This window comes from Trachypithecus francoisi, unplaced genomic scaffold (genome assembly GCF_009764315.1).
Source record: "Trachypithecus francoisi isolate TF-2019V2 unplaced genomic scaffold, Tfra_2.0 Lachesis_group0, whole genome shotgun sequence".
Classification (NCBI taxonomy): Eukaryota; Metazoa; Chordata; class Mammalia; order Primates; family Cercopithecidae; genus Trachypithecus; species Trachypithecus francoisi.
In genome coordinates, this window is record NW_022681453.1 from 176,686,481 (window position 1) to 176,710,048 (window position 23,568).

Here is a 23,568-nt window from a genome sequence, read left to right on the forward strand (position 1 = left end):
GCACATGTTCAGAGTTATTCCACCCAATGGTTAAGGAAGCTGCAGCATTTATACATCCATTCCTATATTTGCTGTTGCTTCAGACAAAGCCACAGGACCCCAGCCATGGATTATCTGATTCAAAATGACTTTAACAGTTAAATTCTGACAGTTGAAACTTGTAATTTTCCTAAAAATTATGTCATTAACTTGTGTTCTTCTTCTACTTCTTGATCTGAAAATCAACCAACCAAACAAGCAGAAACCATGACGGTGTTCATTCTAGTTCAGCTAAAGACATGCATTAAAACAAATAATTTGTTTCTGTATCACCAACCAAGTATCACAAGAAATTCATTACTTTGGCTGAAAGTAATAGCTTTTAAATAAAAATCCAGCTAACAGTTTTGATCAGACTACAGCAGTTACAAAAGGAATTTATTTCCTCTTATAAATCAAAGTAATACCCCAACCCTGGAGGGCTAACTTTTTGAGTATGTTGGTATCTCTTCTCTCTGAAACATCCTCCTATCCAATTCCCAGCATCCTTGTCTTCACAGACATCCTTTAGGTATCACTTTACATGTAATTTCCTCTGAAAATCTTTCTTCCATTCTGCCACTCATCTTCTAGTTCCCAAGAAAGCACTTTAGTCATAGCACAAGGTATATAACCTGCCACAGTATGCATCCATCTGTGCAGTAATGGCCAGATTTCCTCTCTGAAGCCCACTTGCTCATGAGTGCATCAATATAAGGAGTGCTTTCTAAACAAAAGTAGCTTGACACCTAGCATGGCTTACATGCTCAAAGTGGTTACACAGTGAGTGAATTAAACTTGTGTTCAGTCCCCATGAAGCCTCGCCTAGATTAGGAGATAGCACCTGTACTCAGAAAGGTCCTAATGTACCTCCTCCATGACTTTTGGCAAATTGCCTCATCTCTGCAATCTTCTGTTTCCTCATTTGTGTTACGAAAGCATTAATATTTACCTGTCAGGGATGTTGTGCCACTAAATGAGATGTAGTCAATTTCTTGGTGTTTTATATAACAAATGGTAAGCATTCAATATCTGGTAAGTGGGTTCTACTGCTACTTCTCCACAGAGGGTACTTGGGATCATATTAATATTTATAATGTATTTATTCCTACTATCAAGCCGTCTGAGAGGCTGAACATATAAAGTAGTTGTTCTCAAACTTTTGCATGAATTAGAATGCACAGAGCATATATATATGTAAATAAATATATATGTAAATATGTCTCTTTATATATACATATTACTGGGCCCTAGCTCTAGAATTTCTGATTAAGCAGGTATAGGGCAGGGTCCAAGAATTTGCATTTCTGACAATCTCCTAGATGACACTAATACTACACTGATGGTCCTGGCATCATCCTTTGAGATTTGATTCTTGCTTTCTTCACATATCCCTCAGCCCAGACAGCTGCACATGAGAGTTATTCACAAAGTTTTCAAAATTACTAATGTGTGAGTCCCATACTATAGATTTCTAATTTAATAATAGTTCTACGGTGCAGCCTGAGCATTAGTGTTTTGAAAGTTTCCCAAGTGATTCTAATGAGAAGCCAAGGTTGAGAACTGGGGCCCCAGGTGCATGTCAATGAAGCCTTACATCTCAAAGTGTGGTTCTCAGACTAGCGGCATCCACATCACCAGGAAACTTGTTAGAAATGCACAAACTCAGATTTCACCTGGACCTAATTAATCAGAATCTGCATTTTAAATAAGATCTTCCAAATGATTCTTGTGCATGTAAAGTTTGAGAAGCTCTGAAACAGGCAGTCCTCTCACCCAGCTCATATCAGAGGAAGTATTACCAGATCTTATCTTTGCTTCAGGGATTGTCTTTCCTAAAAGACGAGGATTTAAGACAAAATGAGGAACTCATTACCTCTGACCTTTCCCCCAAAAGAGGGGTTTTTCTCCTACATTGCAGGCATGAGTCTGAGAACACTTCTCTCTTTGTCCCCATCCTTTTCTCCTCTCTATCTTCCCAGACTCAGTTTCCAACTCCAGACACAGCCTTCATCACACCTGTTTATTAATGCCAAGGCTTCATACTCTGATTCAAATAAAGACAGGAGGCAGGATCAATGTCTTAGTAAAATTCAGAAAAATGAAACTCCTCTTTTAAAACATGTTAGCATGTGGTTTCTCCCTAAATTACCTTAACACACAAATGTGTTGAGTATTAAAATAAAATCTCTATCCACTACAGGCTGGAAAGTGGAAAGTAACATTGAAGGGATGCCTAATGATTTGGAAAAAGAAAAAGATCCAGCTGCATTAGTGAAGAAATTATGAGGTGTCTATGACCAGAGAAACCTGAAATGTGCTAATTGAATGCCTTCAGATGCCATTATCAGTAAGACCCCTTCAGAGCCAGCAGCACAAGCTCATCTGAGCAGAAACCTGAGCTAACAGCGAAGAGAACTGTCTTGACGGCCTAAGTAGGGTTCTAGGGTGCATGAGTCAGCAGGGGAGGATCCTTGTGCATATGAGATCATTAGGAATCTTCCATAATCAAGAGCGAAAATCACCTCTGGTTGAGTGTGCCATTATGTTTTTGAAACCCAGAGAGAAAACAAGTTTTATTTTTAGAGAGAACAATAACAGCCACATTAGGAATATGTACATGCACACATTGCAGTCATGTACACATGCCCACACACACTCCAAATCACAACTTTCATTACGTCAAATGTGTTCCATGGACCAGTAGCATCAGCATCATCTGACCCTACCTTGTACCTACAGTTTATGAATCTGCATTTTAACAAGATCCTCAGGTCATTTGATGCACTTTAAAGTTCGAAAAGAATGACTCGAGACCAGTGGTTCACAGCTTTGGCTGTGCACTAGAATCACTCGGGAATTTCAATATGCAGCAAATTTTGACAGTAAATGGTCTAAAATCAAAGACAAAATTATGCCCTCTCTTTTCCTTTCAAATTGAGCCCTTTCACCACTTTTAAAACAGGGCTTTGATGTGCAAGAGAAATACTCTAACACTGCTATTGGAAGATATGGCTAATAACTCTTAGACGAGATCAGGCGCATTCAGGGTGGTATGGCCATAGATAGCTAATAGCTCCTCTAAAGACTAACTTTATTCTCTTCTAGTAATTATCTCTTTAGCTATAAGCTTACTGAAAATACAAACCACGACTTACTTTGTATAATATCAGACTTCAGGCAAACCAAAGAGCTTGGCCAGCATCGATGCTCAACCAACGTCTGTAATTAACGATAAATTACTGATAATAAGTGAAAGCTCAGAATTCTGTCTTCTCTGTGCTATTCATTTTTTGTACATTTCAATTATGGAAGGCATTGTTAAGGTTATATCTCTTCATAAATATTAGAAGCTCTTTGAAATGCAGAAACACATTCCTGCTTCTTCCCCCCATCCAAATATATAATATATTAATAAACACAGAACATGTATTCAGTGAGTCTAAAGTTTTTACGAAACAAGAAGGCATGATTTTTACAAGAGAACATTTGAATTTTTATAATTATGAAGCATGCATTACTGGGAGTTTGCTGCATTTTACATAAGAACTTTTTAACTAATGAGAATTCATTAAGAATGAGAAAAGAGCTGTCAATAATAATGTTCTTAAAACTAATGTCTTCTAAGATATGTCATAGATTTAGAAGATATTCAACAGAGCATACTGCACTTTACTTTCTATAAATCTGTGCAGTGAGTTTCTATGTTTGGAATGATTACACTAGACAAGGGGTTGGCAAATGTTTTCTGTAAAGGACCAGGTAGTAACTGTTTTTTCTTTGTTTCACCAGCCATGCAGCCTCTGTCACACCTATGTACTCTGATATTGAAAACAGCCATAGACAACAAGTAAGCAAATGCTTGTACTTGTGTCCTAACAAAACAATTTATGAGAACAGGTGGATTTGGCCCACAGGATATAGTTTTTCAACCCCTACAACTGGATTATGTAAGAGATAAATGTGGAATAAATTATACTTACAAAGGCAAAATAAATTAGTTTTGGTAGAAGCTAGAGTATAAACAACTGCCAAACAATGCAAACACACATACTTAGATACTATTTTCACAGAGAAAAGGAAACTATAAATCCTTGCCAAATGTTTCAGAACCATTGTGGGGGTGGAGAGTGAGAAAATGCTCTGCTAAGTTGTAACTTTAAGAAATATATAATTAACCAGGACATGATATTCCTCAAATAGTCAGATTGTTCACAATTTTCTGTAAAGATTGTAGCAACAAGACTGTAGGATGACTTCTCCATTATAGAGAGAATCAAGTGATGACTTCAGTAAGTGAACTGGAAACATAACCCACCTTAGTTTTCCAGCAGAAGTAGGGCAACGAGAAAGCCAGCCCAGAGCTGATGGAAACACCTATAGTCAACATAATGTCTATTACACTGTAAAAGCTCTTAGTCTTTTGATCTGTGCATTGATCAAAGATCATTTCGGGATTGAAACTGTTGAATCCTAAGTGGATAGGTAAAAAAAAAATTATCAAGTTCCCTGGTAATTTGGAGATTCCTTCTCTCAGAGGAAATAATTAGCCCAGGAGCATACTCAGCCAAACCTAGTACGCTATTGTGGTTCTCTTGACAATGTCTAACTCAGTGGCCTTCACCACTCATGAGACCAAATGCACACACAAGAAAATGGATTTTTCTAGCAAATAAGATGTTAAAATATTAGCTTGGTCTTAACAGATAGTCCTCCAAGTTTAATCTGGTTTGATAATTTTGGAAGACATAAATTTTTGTTTGATCAGAATTGATTATCAGAGCACACTCATGGTTAAATATTCTGGATTTGAAAAAGAAATTTAGTTTCACTCAGGGTTTCAGCAAGCTGGTGTCATGTTTGTTGTTGTGATGGTGGTTGTGGTTTTCTTGTGGGGTTTGGTTTAAGACCCACCTATTAAACTCTACCATCTCCTTCTTTCTTCCTCATTCTAGAAGTATTTCTCCTCCAGAGCAATAGGTGCTTACACAACACGTGCTAATGAACTAGAAAGAAGCATCTATTAATTTGGTTACGGGCAAGCTGTATTTACATATTTCGGCTTGAGAACTGGATGTTGCTTTAGAGGCGATGAAGTATCTCTAAGGAAGTCTCTTAGATTTAAATCTCTCTTATAATTTCTGGCTTCATGTTAAACATGTAACAGTTTCCCTCTCATAGCATTTTGTGGAAATTGGTAATGTACATGGCCATTTACAAAATGGGAACTGGGCTGAATACACACACAACTTTGCCTGGGAAATCTCACGTTTCGATGCCAATTATTTTATTAAATTCTCACAATATCCTTTGGAGAGTTTACCTTTGGTTTTCACTTTATAGGTGAGGAAACTTAGTATAAGAGAACTGGAGTTACATGGATAGTAAATAGCAAAACCTAGATCTTAACCTATGAGAATGATTCTAAACGAATGTTCAACCACAGTGTTCCATTTCTCAATTAAAAGCTACAGTATTCTGCAAAGTGCCAGGGAATTGTTCATCTCTTCTGTTTGGGAAAAATTGTATTTGGAGAGTAGGTAAGAGACAAAGTTAAAAAGAAAGGTGGAAGCTGCATAAATATAATTTTATAAGCAATATTAAAGTTTCCACATCTTTCTTCTCCTTAGTTGGATTAGTCTGGGATATGACATGAAGTTAAAACACGTGCATTTCTAAAGGGGGTTGTGCACATATGTATACATCCAGGTCTGTAGGTGAAGAAGAAACTGGGAAGAAACTAAGAAGAGACAAGGTGGTATTTGCCATTAAGTTTACAATGAGGACTATAATGTGTTCCAGTTAATACCTGTTGTAGATCAAATACTATGTTTTCATTATTTTAGTGCCTTTTCCCCCTTTCATTCTCAAACATTTCCCAGTTTGAGCAATAAATTGTATTGCAGATGTATCTATAATAAAATATTCAAATAATTTCATTTTTATTTAAGTGTTTTTTATGCTTTATTGAAATCTTAATGTATCCTTAAATATTTCTTGGAATATTTTATTTCTAGGAAAACAGACTTGATCATTCATTCAGATATTTGTGGAAAGCACTGAAACAGTCACTGAAGGGTGGGAATGAATCCACAAATGAAGGTGATAACCTATGAGCAAAAGCGATAATGACAACATGATTATAACAGAATCTTGTAACAGAGGTAGGTAAAACCATTTCTGCAAAGAAGAGGCTTGATCAAGGATAGGAGCTTTGTCCTGGACATAAAATATGTGAACAAGAGTTTATGTGATGGTCAGTGTAGCTGAAGAACATTTTAGAAAATCAAGTCAACAAAAACACACAAGGCCTCAGCAAACTGAAGGCTACCAGGGGGAGAGTAAGGGCCAGCTCTTTTGCCTCCAATGCCGAGCAGCAAGAGGATAGAGAGAGGGGGAAAAAAGCAGCAGGGATTTCTCTCAGTTTCTCTGGTCAGACATAAGGACTCTCCTTTCTTGGAGTTTTGGATACCTGACGAGCCACCACTGCAATTGTCACCAGTGCAATTGTCACCACCACTGCCATAGAATTTCCTGGGACATGGAGCAGTAGAAAACATAAATTCTCTTTGGCCCCATGAGGCCACCTTTCTCCTTCTTTAGACTAAAATTAAGTGGGTTTTCTTGGAGCTCATTCTGTCTGTACCTGATGTATAGTTCCTGTTTTCCAGCTGTCTCGGTCCTACAGCAGGATATGCCAGAGGGGAAAAGTGGTTCAATAGTACTTCAGGTTCTGGTTGCTTTCCTTAGTGTGCCTGCTGCCACGTACTTTACAGGCTCCACCGAGAACTGCTACATATATTCCATCCAGGGTTTTAACTTCCTTCATGGAGACAGACAGAGTGGAATATGTTTACTGCATCTTGACTAGACATCCCAGAAAGGACGGGATATCCCAGAAAAGATGTCTTAATTACTGTAAGAAGATTGGCTTAATGACTAAAAGTATCCAGAAATCTTTTTATCTGAAACTTGGGAAAGTCATTGGACCCATCTTAGATTTCACCCAAGAGCTGGGGGAGAAAAGAATAAAGTTGTTTTATGAAGTGTCTTTCAACTTAATGGCTCCATATGATTAAATTTTTAAAAAGAATATTTACCAGTATTTCACCTTAGTAATCAATTCTACAGAGCCAGTAGGAAAAAAAAAAAAAAAGTCAGTCTGAAAGTACTTGAAATGCTTAATTATTTTTCAGAGTAGACAGTAAGGAAGAAAAAGCCCCAGATCCTAACTTCGGCGCTCCGCTTCACTGAATTACCAAAATAAGGGAAGTCTTCAGCCATGGCTTCAGATCAGGACAAGATGGGAACTTCATCATGCCCGTGTTATTGTTGGGGGATTGATCCAAAAAGAAAAGACCTAAGTTTCAGCTGGTCCCAAACCATGGAGAATTTTACCCACACAAAGCCCCCATTTGCCAATGCAAATCTGGTAATTGGACACTTAATTACCCTATTTGCACACATAAATGAGGGGTGTTCCTGCAAGAAATCAGAGTCCACTCTTATAACTTTGGCCGCAAGCAATGAAACCACATGCTTTTGTCAACAGTTAAGTTGATTAGAATTGTGTTTATTTCTGCTCGTGTTAGGCCACATGTATTTTCACTGGAGCCTGATGTCTATTGAGTTAAAAGCTTAGTTTAAAAAACCTATGTTATGCAGAAAACCTAGATAGTAATTGCCAACTATGTGCCAAGAATCCTTTCATCATGTAGAGAATACAAGGTCTGAATAAAAAGAAATATTCTTTGCAACCTCATATGCTTGGGCAGACTCAGCAGTCTTATCGTCATAATAAAGACAGAAGGGCCTTTTAAAAGAATACTTTAAGTAAAATTTCCAACACGGATTACTCTTTTGGGTAAATGGCTCAAACATTGAATTTTCCCATTTCCCTAGGGCAGGTAAAGGAGTGAATTTTCCCTGAATATCTTCTAGCTAGACAGTGTCCTAACAATGTCCTTAGGGGGAAAAATGTTCTTTCATTTGGAAGCATGTATTGTGAGTAGGCCCATCTGGGTTTCCTCCCTATGAATAGAAACATCAAGATTAGGCCGTTTTCTGATCTTTGATTATATGCAGGCCTGAGTTCTAGTCCTGGCTCTAACTCAAACTGTGTACTATTGGGGACAGATTCAGTTCCTTACAGTGCTGAAATAAAATGGTGAAGGGAAAGCTTGCCAGGGAGAATCAAGCAGTAAGTCTGGGAAATAGAGGCAGGCGCAGGAGGCTTCTAAGGAAGCAATGGTGGAGGAAGATGAGCAGTAAGGAATGATCATTAGATTAGGTGATTTGAAGGTCAATAGTAACTTGGTCACTAGGTGCTTAATAAATACTTTTTGAGTGAATGGCTTAATTATCAGCACAATTTGTTGAGCACCCCTTGCCCAGGAAGCACCATGCAAGGAGTCTGGATTACTTAGAAAAAGAAAATGGGCTCTTGCTTACAAGAGAATTGTGAGAGTACTCACCAAAGAGTGAAAACTAGCCAAGGCGAAACAACTGAGCAAGACATTCAAAGATGTAATGTGAAATGAGGGAGCAAGATGAGTTCTTACATAGTGATAGGATGCCTCCTTTGCATTGCATTCCATAGAGGGGCTCCCCTCCCGCCTCAGGTGCAGGGGATCAAACTATGGAAAGACAGAAGCTAGCTTGTCTCCACCACTGCTGTGATCACCTTAGGTTCAATAGATGCCAACCAATGCAGAAAAGCCGTGCACCCGGGGAAGTCCTACCCCAACATGGTGAAAACTAGAGGACTCTGGAATCAGGCCTGAATTCTGGTGGCCCAGAGGTAGAGTGCTTGATTTCATCACTTCTTTTGTCTCTCTGCATTATGGGGCATTCGGACTCTCTTACTTGGGCTCCATCTTCTTTCATTATTTCTCATGTGGACATGTGGGATACACACACAAACACACACACTATATATATGTGTGTGTGTGTATATATATGTAATATAATAAATGCTATATTATTATTGTTTTATTTCCAAGGCGAATATTCAAACGAAATTCTGCTTATGTGTTATATGTGAAAATGGTTATGTGTGAAAACTGTTTGAGGACAGAAACAGAAGTACAGGCCCTGTCTGTCACATTCACCACTATAATCAACTTCCTCACGATCCCATCCCTCAATAAGACATGTTTTAAAACCTTCATTACAATTTTTTCCCTTGTTTCCTTCTTCCATTCTCTTTCTTCCTTTCTTTCTCTCTCTTTCTTTCTTTTCTTTCGAGAAGCTGCAAGTGCTATTGTGATGGGCTTGACCGGAAATTATTGAAAAGTGGCTCTTTTAGTTGAACATAGAAGTAACAGTGTTTAAAGATGTGTTATCAGTGGCTAAACACTCTGACCAAACTTTAGAGGTCAGGGGATTAGGAAAAATATTTTTTCACTTTTACAAACCTGTGAACTTCAGCTCTGTCCTGTTGGTTTAGAAGCAGAAGAGAGGAGAAGAAATTACCTTTAGTAAGTGTTGACTAGATTCCAGGCTCATTAACCAAATTACCTCAGTTAACTCTCTCTGCCACCTTCAGGTAGGTATTAATATTTACTTTAGAGATGAGGAAGAGTGTTGTTTAGAGAAGACTGGCAACTTGCATAGGGTTACCTAGGGAAGGAAAAGAATCAGAAGGCATGTTCTATGACCTTAAAACACATCCAAAATATTGTTTTGTAAAGCTGTGGGTCAATAAATCAATTTCATGTATCAGGACTAGAGTTTTTTAAATTAAAAAGTAGACTAAAATATAGTTGAAAATATCCAAGTACCATTTCCTGAAGCTTCTGCTTTAGTGCATACGTGTGGGTGTGTGTACTATGTTATGATGAAAAATGTATTTCTCCCTGAATTGTAGTCAAGTTTGAAAGCCACTGCAATTACCCATACTGGTGCTATGCAGTAAGAAAAAAAATGTCTAGTTAATTGTCAGTAAGATAACCACTTAATTTAGAATCCAAACAAGAACACTTTGGAAAATGAAGGAAATGTTATCATTAATTACAGGAGGTTAGCAGACATAATGGGGATTTTTCTGGGAAAAGTTAAATGAGCATTCACCCCAATAAACATTGCTATGGTCTGCATGTTTGTGTTCCTCCAAAATTCGTATGTTGAAGATTAATCCCCAATATGTTAGTATTAAGAAGTAGGGCCTTTGGGGAGGTGATTAAGGCATGAGACTGGTGCCCTCACAAATAATATTAGTGTCCTTGTGAAAGAGGGCTGGGAGAGTTTGTTTGCTCCTTCCACCACGTGAAGACATAGCAAGAAGGATGGAGCCCTCGCCAGACAAATCCCACCACCGCCTTGATCTTGGACTTTCCAGCCTCCAGAACTGTGAGAAATAAATTTCTGTTGTTTATAAATTACCCAGTCTATGATATTTTGGTTATAGAAGTCCAAAAGGATGGAGACAATCACCCACTTCTCATCCCCATATCTTACATTTTAGCAACAAAATGACTGATAAAAAATAGAAAATACATTTAGGAGAGAATTGTGACATATTTTGTACTCAGTGAGGTGAAACAACTATTTCAGGTTACAGATACATGTTTTTTCCCCAGTACACTATTAAAGTTCTAAATCATTGTATACTGGTGCAAAGAATATATTCTTTCTCCTATTCAGAGACTGCAATGTTTGTCAGCACAATCTTGCATTATTAATGCATTATTACAAGCACAGTTTTGTGCTTGTAACTAATTCTATGCAATACCTATTGCATTTTTACAAATAATAGCAAGAGCATTGCAAGTTTAATTTCACCCCTTTATCTTCACTACATTTTACAACATGTGTGTGATATCAGTTATAAAGGCTGACATTCTAAAGTAAATGGCTAAATGGTAATACATGGAATATCAATGATCATATGACTTACACTATCTGAAAATATGAATGTTCGATCTGTGGACAGTGCTTAGTGACTTTTGGAGAATGTGTGGTCTTTCATCATCCCATGCTCCTCTTCTGCTCACCACTGATACCTGCAGGAAAAGAATTAAAAAAGTCAAGTTATTGGGAGTACCCAGCTTTTTTGCTACCATATTCCTTCCAGGGATTTTTTTCTGTTATTTGTTCATTTAGTAGATGTAATTATGATCTATATGCTAGTTACTGTGCTAAAACACTAGGAATAGAAAAATGAATTAGAAATTTTCTCTGCCCTCGAAGTATAGTCCAGAGAGAGAGAAGGAGAAAGAAAGAGAGAGAACAGATAAAAGACCACACAATATGACAAAAGCTATAATAAATGAACAGAATTCTCTGGACACTCAGATAGCTAAAGAGACTCTGCTGTGGACTGAATGTGTCTACTCCAAAATTCCTATGTTGAAACTTATTGCCAATTTGATGATATTTGAAGGTGGGGCCTTTGGGAAGTAATTAGGTCATGAGAGTGGAGCCCTCATGAATGGGATTAGTGCCCTTATGAAAAGAAGGGACATGAGCTCTTTCTTTCTGCTCTGTGCCATGTTAGGCTACAAGAAGGTGGCCATCTGCGAACCAGGAAGTGGGTCCTCATCAGACACCAAATCTGCCAGAACTTTTATCTTGGGACTTTCTCGCCTCCAAAACCGTGAGAAATAAATCTTTGTCACTTAAGCCATCCAGTCTATGGTAATTTATTATTGTAGCCCACAGTAAGACAGACCAACTCTGCCAGGGGAAGTCAAGAAGGCACAGAAAGAAAGAGAGAGAGAGAAAGGGGCGATGGGGTGGGGGTGGGACAAAGAGCATGTATTGTTTCCAGCAGGGGAAAAAATGTGTGCATGGCCTGGAGTCCTGAAATGATAAGGTATGTTCTGAGACTGGTATAGTTTTTTACAGAGGAGTACTAGAAGTGATGTTTGGAATAAAAAGTGGTGCTAGATTGTGAAAAGTTATATTACAAAGCCCATGCATATTGCACAGACAGCAGTCAGACAATAATGTTAAGTGTAGGAGGAAAATAATCAAGATTAATTTTTATCTTTAATAGAAAGAGAACTTCATAGGAGGATGGTTGATGGACTGTGATTTGAAGAGTCTGTAATATTATGTCCAGCAGGAGATGAGGGCTACAGCAGGTTAAAAATAGCTAGATAGAGATGAGGGTCCATTCCTCTGTGCATGAATAGCTGACTGCTTTGACAAATGGATTATAACCAAAGTGTCACTACACCTAATTCAGACCTAGCCATTAAGAGGACTGGAATCTTCTGTCTTTGTCTATTGAAATTCTCAGTTGTCACATGAGAAATCCAACTACATTACATGGAGAACCCACAAATCCACAGTCCACAAATACTGATAAATTACAATTAATTAAATGTCATAGTTTGCTAGATGTTCTTAGTTTTTACCTAATATCCTTTTTCTGTCCCAAGATCCCATCCAGGATACCAGATGACATTTAGTTGTCATGAACCTTAGGCTCCTCTTAACTATGACAGTTCCTCAGGCTTTCCTTGTTTTGATGACTTGACAGTGTTGAAGAGCACTGGTCAGGTATATTGTAAGAATGTCTCTATATTAGAATTTGGTATTTTCTCATGATTAGACTGGGATATGAATTTTGGGGAGAAAGTTCACAGAGGTAAAGTCTTTGATCCACTTTGAGTTAACTTTTGTATACGGTGTGAGGTAGAGATTCAATTCATTCTTTTCCCATGGATATACAGTTGCCCCAGCACCATTTGTGATAAAAACTTTGTTTTACCTTTTTAAATATTTTTTGAGAGGAGGGGGAATATTCTGGATGATTTACATTCATATGTGAATTTTGGGGTCACCTTGTCAATTTTGGAAAAATCAGGTAGGATTTTTATAGAAATTGTGTTGAATCTGTAGGTTAGTTTGGGGAGTATTTCAATAGTAATAATGTTAAATCTTTCAATCCTTGAACATAAGAGGTCTTTCCATTTATTTAGGCCTTCTTAAGTTTCTTCCAAAATGTTTTCTTAATTTTATTTTCTGATTGTTCATGCCATGTGTATAGAAAGATAATTGATTTTGTATGTTGATCTTGTGTCTTTCAATTTTGCCAAACTTTATTCATTGCAATAGTTTTAGTGAAATCCTTAGGATTTTCCATATTCAAGATTATGTCATCTGCAATTATAGTTTCGCTAATATCTTTATAGATGTCTTTTATTTCATTTTCCTTCCTAATTTCTCTGACTAGAAATGTAACTGCTCAATGGTCAGAGGCATTTGAACCAGAGCAACTCCATCTTGAATATGGTCTGAGTAAAATGAGGCTGAGACCTACTGGGCTGCATCCCTAGAGAGGCATTCTAAGTCATAGGATAAGACAGGAGGTTGGCACAAGATACGGGTCATAAAGACCTTGCTGATAAAACAGGTTGCAGTAAGAAGCCAGCTAAGACCCATCAAAACCAAGATGGTGATGAGAGTGACCTCTGGTCATCCTCACTGCTACACTCCCACCAGTGCCACAACAGTTTACAAATGCCATGGCAATGTCAGGAAGTTACCCTATATGGTCTAAGAAGGAAAGGCATGAATAATCCACCCCCTTTTAAGCACATAATCAAGAAATAACCATAAAAGTGGGCAACCAGCAACCCTTGGGGCTGCTCTGTCTATGGAGTAGCTATTATTTTATTCCTTTATTTTCTTAATAAACTTGCTGTCACTTTACAAACTCACCCTGAATTCTTTCTTGTGTGAGATCCAAGAACCCTTTCTTGGGGTCTGGATCTGGATCCCTTTCCAATAACAGAATGAGTTCATTTTGCCCATTGCCCAGATGGAGCATACTCATCAAGGCAGGGTGATTGCAATAGAGAAAGAGTTTAATTCAAACAGTGCTGGCTGAACAGGAGACTAGAGTTTTATTATTACTCGAATCAACCTTTCTGAAAATTGACAGGCTAGGGTATTTCAAGGCTAGTTTGGTGGGCAAGGGAATAGGTGCTGCTGATTGGTTGGGGGTGCAATCATAAGGATATGGAAAATAGTTCTCATGTGCTGAGTTCACTTCTGGGTGGGGCCACGGGGCTGGTTGGTAGGCCCAAGTGGAGCTACTGGTGGTCATAAATGCAAAAACCAGAAATGACATCTCAAAAGGCTAATCTTAGGTTCTGCAATAGTAATGTTATCTGCAGGGATAATTGGGGAAGTTGCTTGTGACCTCTGCAATAAAGGCTGCTAATTTTTTATATCTACACCTTAGCAGAATTCAGACTACTGTTCTACTCCTAAACTGGTGGTCTTTTATTAGCTTTACGAAAGTGGTTTAGTTCTGGGGAAGTGCTATTATTATTTAAACTATAAACTAAATTTCTCCCAAAGTTAGCTTGGCCCAAGCCCAGAAAAGCCTGAGAACAGTTTGGAGGTTAAAGGCCAGGTGAGACTTGGTTAGATCAGATCTCTTCCATGACATAATTTTCTATTACAATTTTTGCAAAGGTGGTTTCAGAAACTCCAGTAAAATTTTAATAGAAGGGGTGACAGTACATACTGTTATCTTGCTCCTGATCTTAGCAGAAAACCATTCAGTTTCTTACCATTAAGTATGATATTAGCTGTGAGATTTTGTAGATCCAAATTATTAGATTCAGAAAGTTTCTTTCTACTCTTAGTTTATTGTCTTTTTATCATGAAGTGGTATAAATTTTGTCTAATACTTTTGCTGTAATCTGATGATTATGTGGCTTCAGTACTTTATTGTATTAATATGTTTATTACATTATTGATTATCAGATGCTAAGCCAAACCTACATTGTTGGGATGAATCTCACTTAATCATGATATATAATGTTTTTACATGTTGCAGGATTAGGTTTGCTAGTATTGTGTTGACGATGTTTGCCATGTATACTTATAAAAGTTGTTGATCTGTAATTTTATTTTCTTGTGATGTCTTAACCTGTTTTTTTTTTTTTTTTTTTGTACTTTAAGTTCTAGGGTACATGTGCAAATGTGCAGGTTTGTTACATATGTATACATGTGCCATGTTGGTTTGCTGCACCCATTAACTCGTCATTTACATTAGGTATTTCTCCTAATGCTATCCCTCCCCCAACCTCCCACCCCATGACAGGCCCCAGTGTGTGATGTTCCCCTTCCTGTGTCCAAGTGTTCTCATTGTTCAATTCCCACCTATGAGTGAGAACATGCAGTATTTGGTTTTCTGTCCTTATGATAATTTACTCAGAATGATGGTTTCCAGCTTCATCCATGTCCCTACAAAGGACATGAACTCATCCTTTTTTATGGCTGCATAGTATTCCACGGTGTGTATGTGCCACATTTTCTTAACCTGTTTTTTTTTTTTTTAATCAGAGTAGTATTAACCTCACAGAATAGATTGTGAAGTATACTTCTTTTTCTTTCTTTTTTTCTTCTTCTTCTCCTTTTTTTTTTTTTTTTTTTTTGAGACAGGGTCTCACTCTATCACCCAGGGTGGAGAGCAGTAGCACCATTATGGCTCACTGCAGTCTCAACCTCCTGGGCTCAGGTGATTATCCCACTTCAGCCTCCCAAGTAGCTGCAACTAAAGGCACACGCCACAATGCCCACCTAATTTTTTTGTATTTTTTGTAGACATGGAGTTTCACCATGTTGTCCAAGTTGGTCTTGAACTCCTAGGCTCAAGTGGTTCACTCACCTCAGCTTTGCAAAGTGCTGGGATTACAGGTATGACCTACCATGCCTGGTCTCTTTTCTATTTATTGAAAGATTATTGTTAGTTGTTCTGTAAACATTTGGTAGAATTCACTAGTAAAGTGTTCTGAGCCATGGCTTTTCTTTGCAGAAAGTTTTTTGATTACTAATCATAATTCTATTTTTTATAAATATACTGAGATATTCTGTTTATTCTTGAAAAAGTTTATGTAGTTTATGTCTTTCTAGGAACTTATTCATTTCATCTAGATTATCTAACTTGTTGGTATGCATTTCCTCATAGTGTTCTTTTTAATACTTTTTTTATTTCTGTAAAATTAATAGCAATATTCCCTTCTTTATTCCTCATTTTAGCAACTTGGTATTCTCTCTTATTTTTTCCTTTTTGTCAGTCTAGCCAATAGTTTGTCAGTTTTGTTGGTCTCCTCAAATAACCAAGTTTGGTTTTGTTGGATTTTCTTTTTTTAAATTTCTCATTTTATTAATTTTATTCTAATCTTTACTATTGCTGATTTTTCTCTATTGTTTTTTATTTCCCATTTTATTAATTTCATTCTAATTTTTATTATTGCTTTTCTTCTGCTAGATTTGGATTTAATTTGTTCTCTTTTTTTCAGTTTTTTGAGGTGGAACTTTGTTATTGATTTGAGACTTTTTTTCTTTCCTAAACATTTAGTGCTATAAAATTCTCTCTCATTGCTTTAGCTGCATCCCGTAAGTTTTGTGTGTTTTATTTATTTTCATTCACCTCAAAGAATTTTCTAACTTCTTAAGATTTCTTTTTAGACCTATTAGTTATTTAGGAGAGTGTTGTTTAATTTTCACATATTTGTGATTTTCCCTATTGTCTTTCCATTATTAGTATCTGCTTTAATGCCACTGTTATAGAATAACATATTTTGTATGATTCCAATCCTTTTAAAAGTATTGAAAATTCTATTATGGCCTAGCATAGAGTCTATCCTGGAGAATTTTCCATATGTGCTTGAGAAGAATGTGTGTTCTGCTCCTGTTGAGTAGAGTGTTCTATAGATATAGATTGTAGTTTATTCATAGTGTTTTTCACATCTCCTATTTCTTTATTGATCTTCTGCTTAAGTTGTTTTATCCATTATTGAAAGTGGAGTATTGAAGTCTTCAACTATTATTGTTGAATTGTGCATTTCTACTTTAAATTCTGTCAGAGAATGCTTTATTTTGAGGTTTCGCTGTTAGGTCTATGAATGTTTATTATTATTATTATGTCTTCCTGATGGATTAACTCTTTAATTATTATCAAATGTTCTTTATCTGTAGTAGCATTTTAAACTTCTTTTAAAAAACATTATAACTACACGAGCTTTCATGTGGTTGCTGTGTGCATGATCAATCTTTTTCCACCTTTTTACTTTTAACTATTCGTGTCTCTATCTAAATTTTGTCTCCTATTGATGACATTATAATTGGATCATGTTTTTATATGCAGTCTATTTCTGCCTTTTGATTGGGTTGTTTAATCTAGTCACATTTAATGTTTTTGTTGATATAGTTAGATTTATACCAGCCATTTTGCTTTTTGGCTTTTATATGTCTTCTGGCTTTTTCCTCTGTTCCTCTTTTACTGTTGTGTTTTGCATTGAGTGCATATTTTCTACTGTAACATTTTAATTCCTATAATTTTTTTTAACTACAGCTTTTAATTTATTTTCTTAGGGGTTGTTCTTGAGCTTAACGTATACATCTTACCATAACCTACTTAAGATATATACTGTCTTGATTCCAGAGAGATAAAGAAATGTTACTCCCATACAGTTCCATTCCCTTTTCCCCTTTTTTGTGCTGTTATTGTTACATATATATTATATCCATATGTATTACAAACCCAAGAATACATTATTGTAATTATTACTTTATATAACTTTATGTCTATTAAAGAAGCTGAGGAAGGAAAGGAGAACAAATATGTTTATAGTTTGTTATACTAACCTTCTTTTGAAATGTTTCTTGTTCTTTTAATTTGTTCCTGTGGATTCAAGTTACCATCTGGTGTCATTTTCTTACTCCCATACACCTTTACCATCATTCACCTACTTTATAATGTTAATTGTCAAGTATATTATATCTTTATGTTTTAAGCCCAACAGTGTAGTTATATAGTTTTATTAAATTACTTTTTAAATCACTGAAGACATTGAAATAAAGAAAATATACATTTACACTGTCTTTTAATAGTGCCTTTATTGGTGCTTTTAAAAAATGGATTCTAATGACCATCTGGAATTACATGCTTTCAGCCTGAAAACTTCTTACAGTATTTTTTGTAAAGTATATCAACTACCAATAAATTCTATCATTTTTGTCTAGCTGATAATGTTTTTATTTCACCTTTGGTTTTGAAGGATAGTTTTACTGAATATAAGTCTCTTGGTTGACACACTGTTGGGATTTTTTTTTTTCCTTCCAGCACTTTTGATACAATTGACCACTGAACAACACATGCTTGACTGTATTTGTCCACTTACATATGGATTTTATTCTGCCTCTGCCAACCCTGAGATAGCAAGACCTCCTCCTACTCCTCCCCATAAGAATGAAGACCTTTATGATGACCTATTTCCACTTAATGAATGGTAAATATATTTTCTTTTTCTTATGATTTTCTTTTTTTGTTTGTTTGTTGAAGACAGAGTCTTGCTCTGTTGCCCAGTTTGGAGTACAGTGGCATATTCTCGGCTCACTGCAACCTCCACCTCCTGAGCTCAAGTGATTCTCCTGCCCCAGCCTCCTGAGTAGCTGGGATTACAGGTGTGCACCACTAGGCACAGCTAATTTTTATATATGTAGTACAGACAGGGTTTCACTATGTTGGCCAGGCTGGTCTCAAACTCCTGACCTCAAATGACCTGCCCACCTTGACTTCCCAAAGTACTGGGATTACAGGTGTGAGGCACCACACCTGGCTCTTTGTTATGATTTTCTTAATAACATGCTTTCTCTACCTTACTTTATTGTGGGAATAGAGTATAAAATACATATAACATACAAAATATGTGTTAACCAACTGTTTATTTTATCAGTATGGCTTTTGGTCAACAGTAGGCTACTAGTAGTTACTTACGAAAGTCAAAAGTTATATGAGGATTTTTGTCTAAACAGGAGATTGGTGCCCCTAACTTGCGTGTTGTTCAAGGGTCAACTGTATATTGTCCCACTGCCTTCTGACTCTCATTGTTTTTTATGAGAAGTCAGCTGTGTATATTATTGGAATTCTGTAGTATGTATTAAGTCATTTTTCTCTTTGATACTTTCATAATTTTATCTTTGTCTTTCAGCATTTTTCTATGATGTATACAAATGAAAATTTATTTGTACTTGTCTTACTTGGAGTTTATGGAACTTCTTGGATGTGCAGATTAATATTTTCAGCCAATTTGGAAGGTTCCAGTCATTATTTCTTCACTTTTTTTTTTTTTTTAATTATCTCTTCTCCTTCTGGTACTCCTATTATCATATGTTGATGCTCTTAATGGTATTACACATTTCTGTGAGGATTTACTCATTTTTCTTCATTTTTTTTCTTTCTACTCTTCAGATTTTATAATCTCTATCAATGTATCTTCAAGTTCACAGATTCTTTTTGTCTGTCAGTTCAAACCTGCTGCTGAAACCCTTTAGTGAATTTTTAAATTTGGTTTTTATGCCTTTCAAGTCCAGAATTAGCACTTGTTTCTTTTTTTAATAATTTTCTTATCTCTTTTTTGATGTTCTCTATTTAATGAGATGTTGTCATATCTTCTTTCACTTCTTTAGACATATTTTCTTGTAGTTCTTTGAATATATTCAAAATGGCTCTTTTAAAGTCTTTGCTAAATCTGACATTTGGGCCCTCTTACAGCCAGTTTTTGTTGCCCTCTTTTTTCCTATGTATGGGTCACAATTTCCTGTTTCTTTGCATGTCTTGTGATTTTGTTAATTATTGTTGAAAACTGGAAATTTGTTAAAGTAACTCTGGATACTAATTCACTTCTGTCCTCACCAGAGCTTGTTTTTGTTGTGGCTTGGTTGCTTTTTTGTTTGTTTGTTTGTTTTTTTGTGACTTCACTAATCTATGTTAGTGAGATCTCTTTCCTCTGAAATGTAGCCTCTGTTGTAATTTCTCAAGGGTGTAGTCTTGAGTATCTGCACAGACAACCTGGGATGACTGATTTTGGCAGCACTCTCTTTGAGTGTTTCTTTCCATGATCTTTCTGTTGTCTGCCTTTGGTATTACACCCAGCTGTTTTGTCAGTAAGGGTACAGCCAAGCAGATTCTACCATTTAGTGAACTGAACTTAGGCCAGTTACTTGCCTCTCTAAGCCTTACTTTCAGAGTGATATTAGTCAAATGACTAATAATACACATTCTAATATGTTATGCCAGTTAAATTAAATCATGGAAATAAAATCATCTACCATAGGATCCTTGGCCCAATGTATATAGTTCATGCTTAGTCCCTGTTATCCAGACTTCCTCGGTAAATATGAAGTTGATGAGTGTATAATAACAAAACTTCAAAATTCTACACCACAAATATTACAGAAATAATGATTTTCTTCCCAAATCTGGTTTTGCCTATCTGCTTTATTGGCTGATAGCAAATATCAACTAGAAGTAAGCTTCTCATTTCTACTTTCTAGATTCATTGAGCATCAGGGAAGTTCCAGGATGTATTTTGTTCAACATTTGTCTATAGCCGGTTAACAGTCAGATTCATCTAAAAAAAAAAAAAATCTTAACTGTTAGTACTTACTGATATGTTCTTCCCCAAAGCATCAGCACAATCAGATTTCACCTTAAGAGGAAAAATAGTAATGTTAGTCATTCACTGAACAATTATTAAGTATCTGGTATGTTCCAGGGAAAAAAAGATGCTAGAGATAAGGAAACAGAAAAGGCAAATATTGCTCTATCCTTATAAAACTTATAATCCAGCAGAGTCCAAGCATCAAGGTATTTCAGAAGCACAAAATTTAACTGCTTATGAAACTAAAATTTGTCTCAATAACTGAGATCAAATTAATGTTTTTGTGATGATATCTTTATAGTCCTGAACAAAGTTTACAAAATATATGGGAAATGTCCTTTAGCATTCAGAAGGTAGAGCCAAACTTTTACTTCAGTTGAAGTCTCAAATTGCCTAAAATTCAAAGATGAATAACATATACTATCACCTACCTTCAGGAAATTTTAGATTCGTGTGGGAGATAGGCAAATAACACCAAAACGACATAGCAGTGCCCCCGGCACAAAATGAGATGTTCAATAATGGACACAAATATAATTACTACTTACTAAGTAGAGAAAGCTGCTTGAGGAATAAAATGTAAGGTACTTACGCCATATGAAGTATGATGAAACATGACCTCTGGGCACAAAGGAAACAAGAGTCATCTAGATTTGCATTAACTGGTTACCTTCACTTGTTCAGCACTACTATAGGAACTCTGGGGAAGTAAAACCACCTGTCTTCGAGGTGATTATACTGATGAAAAGGACTCAGGACAGAAAACTCAGAGCCAGACCGGTTGCTCAACAATGAGTTTTAGAACTCTGAAGACCTTATCTACTCTGAGCCTCCATTTCCTTGTCTGTAAAATCAGAGTAAACATACTATCACCCAGAGCTGTTGTAAAGATTAAGTGCAACAATGGATTTAAAAGGCATGTGCAAATGTGTTCTGCAAATGTGGAAGTTATTGTTACAATCCAGCAGGAGAAATGCCGAGTTTCTTTTAAGCCAATGAGGCCATCTCTGAAGACCTGAACTCTGTGTGCTCATATAAAGTAACCAAGTTACCACATCAAACATGCCTTCCCTTATTGGAGATTATTGTGGAGGTTATTGTCACAATCCAGGAGGAGAAATGTTGAGTTCCTTTTAAACCAATGAGGCCATCTCTGAAGAACTGTATTCTGTGTGCGCACACAAAGTAACGAAGTTACCACATCAAACATGCTTGCCCTTCTTTCTCTAACCACCTCTATGGTCCCCAACCAATGTAAATCCAACATTGATCATGTGGATGAAATGAATCTAAATGTGGTGGCTTTTCTCCACTTGGAAGCTAGAACCTGAACATGGCTAATTCTGTACCCACTCCATACTGCCCAATTTCCACCCCCTCTATCCCCACCACTAATTTGGTTTCATTCTCCCATATTAAAGTCACACCTCACCAAATTATATGCTCCCCAAAGAATCACTCTCTTCTTGCATTCATCTCTTCATCTCCCAGGGTTCACAGCAGAGTGATTTGCATATAACTGGTGCTCAATAGCACTTTTAACAAATTTACAAAAGGAAAGACCATTTTACCCGATGGTGTTTAGTAAAGTTATTTCCAATATTATTTGATGCTAGCTCTTATGTTTTCTGATGTGTTACAACAGTATGCAACATTAGCCAGAGGGATAATTTATTAGTTCTAATAATATTTGTTGAGTTAGAACTACATGATAAGTGTTAGGGTTACAATAGTGAGCAAAGCCAAATCTGACTCTGCTTTCACAGAACTCAGGTTCTGTTTGTTGTTCATTGTAAATGAAGACCAAGAAAAATCTAGAAGCAGACTTGGCATTTAGCTGGAACACACAAGTACCACTGTGTATATGACCAGAATCTATCTCAGTCAGTGCTTAGGCAACAATGTTTAGGACATATTTTTATTGTCACTTCTAACCAAATATTAACTCTTTAATTCAAAATGTCTACTGCAAAATAGATAAAAACAGTACCACTGATCTGGCCACTTGTAAATCAAAATGCTTTATAGCATTAGCTATAGTATTAGGTCTAAGTATTAGGTGTAAGACAACGTCTCCTGAATGGTCAATGGCAGCCTATTCCTGAACACAAATGCAATACAAATGGGGACTCATGTCCATTGTAAATGTATCCACTCAGATAACCTCCTTTACCTGGTTTTGGAAAGTGTTTCCTAGGGTATATACTTTGTAAACTATCCTCAAGAAATGCTTTTCAAAGCATTCCATGATCAAAATTAGAGAAAAAAAAAATCTGTATATGTAAGAGAACACATGAAATCCCTGAAAAGCACTACAGTAAAATTAAATTTAAAAAAAGGTTTGACTTGTAACCCAGGTCTCCTCATATTTGTTTCACCATAGAACCATTTTCCCAAAACACACATATAAGTGTACTGAAAAAGTAATATTCTAGGCAAGGTACTTTTGGATACTCTGGTTTAACTTATTCAGATCCTACTCTGGTAATTTTCTTTCTTTCTTTTTTTAAGTTGCTATCATAGGAACTGCATAAATGCATTGAGTTATTCTCTAAGTCTATTTTGATCAGGTATGTCATCTACCAAAGTGGCAATCAAAATCTATTTTGTCTTTTAATAGAGTAAGCAGTTGAGATGAGAGCAATAATAATGGTTGTTTAACACCAGAAAAAGCCAGAGAATGATTCTTTTCTACCTGGATATGTACAGAAGCCTGCAGAGGATTCATCCTGCAAGCTCATACACAATTCATTTTCATACTTTTATTTCATATTTATTTTTATTGTACTCTTCTTTACTTTGGCAATCTTAGATTAAGTTTCCAATTTTCCAAAATTGCCTGCAGTGAACTCCTATCCCCAGAGCTTGTTTTTTTTTTATTAGTCTCTTAAGCAAGTTATACAATTCAAATCACCTCTCCCTGTCCACCCATCTGCTTGTTTTTGCTTTTCTTCCTCTCTGCTGGATTCAGTGTAGAAATCCTCTATGCCTCCTCTCTCCCCTCCCTGTCCACTGCCCTAAACTCTCCCCCACCGTTCTGTCTATCCTCTCTGTCAGGGTCCAGGGGCCCCTTCTGTTCACATGGCTCTGGGCCCACCTGTACCGGCCCCATCTGTCAGCAAAGCAGCCTCAGCAT

At 36.5% G+C, this 23,568-nt stretch overlaps 1 long non-coding RNA gene across 1 annotated transcript; it reads right to left on the reverse strand.

Moving 5' to 3' along the window:
* Positions 1-9,499: 9,499 nt before the first annotated feature.
* LOC117077818 lies at positions 9,500-20,480 on the reverse strand. The gene is made up of 3 exons (XR_004434841.1): positions 20,439-20,480; positions 10,916-11,021; positions 9,500-9,639 (listed from the first exon to the last, which is right to left on the reverse strand). It is a non-coding gene; the product is annotated as an uncharacterized LOC117077818 (long non-coding RNA).
* Between the last annotated feature and the right edge of the window lie 3,088 nt (positions 20,481-23,568).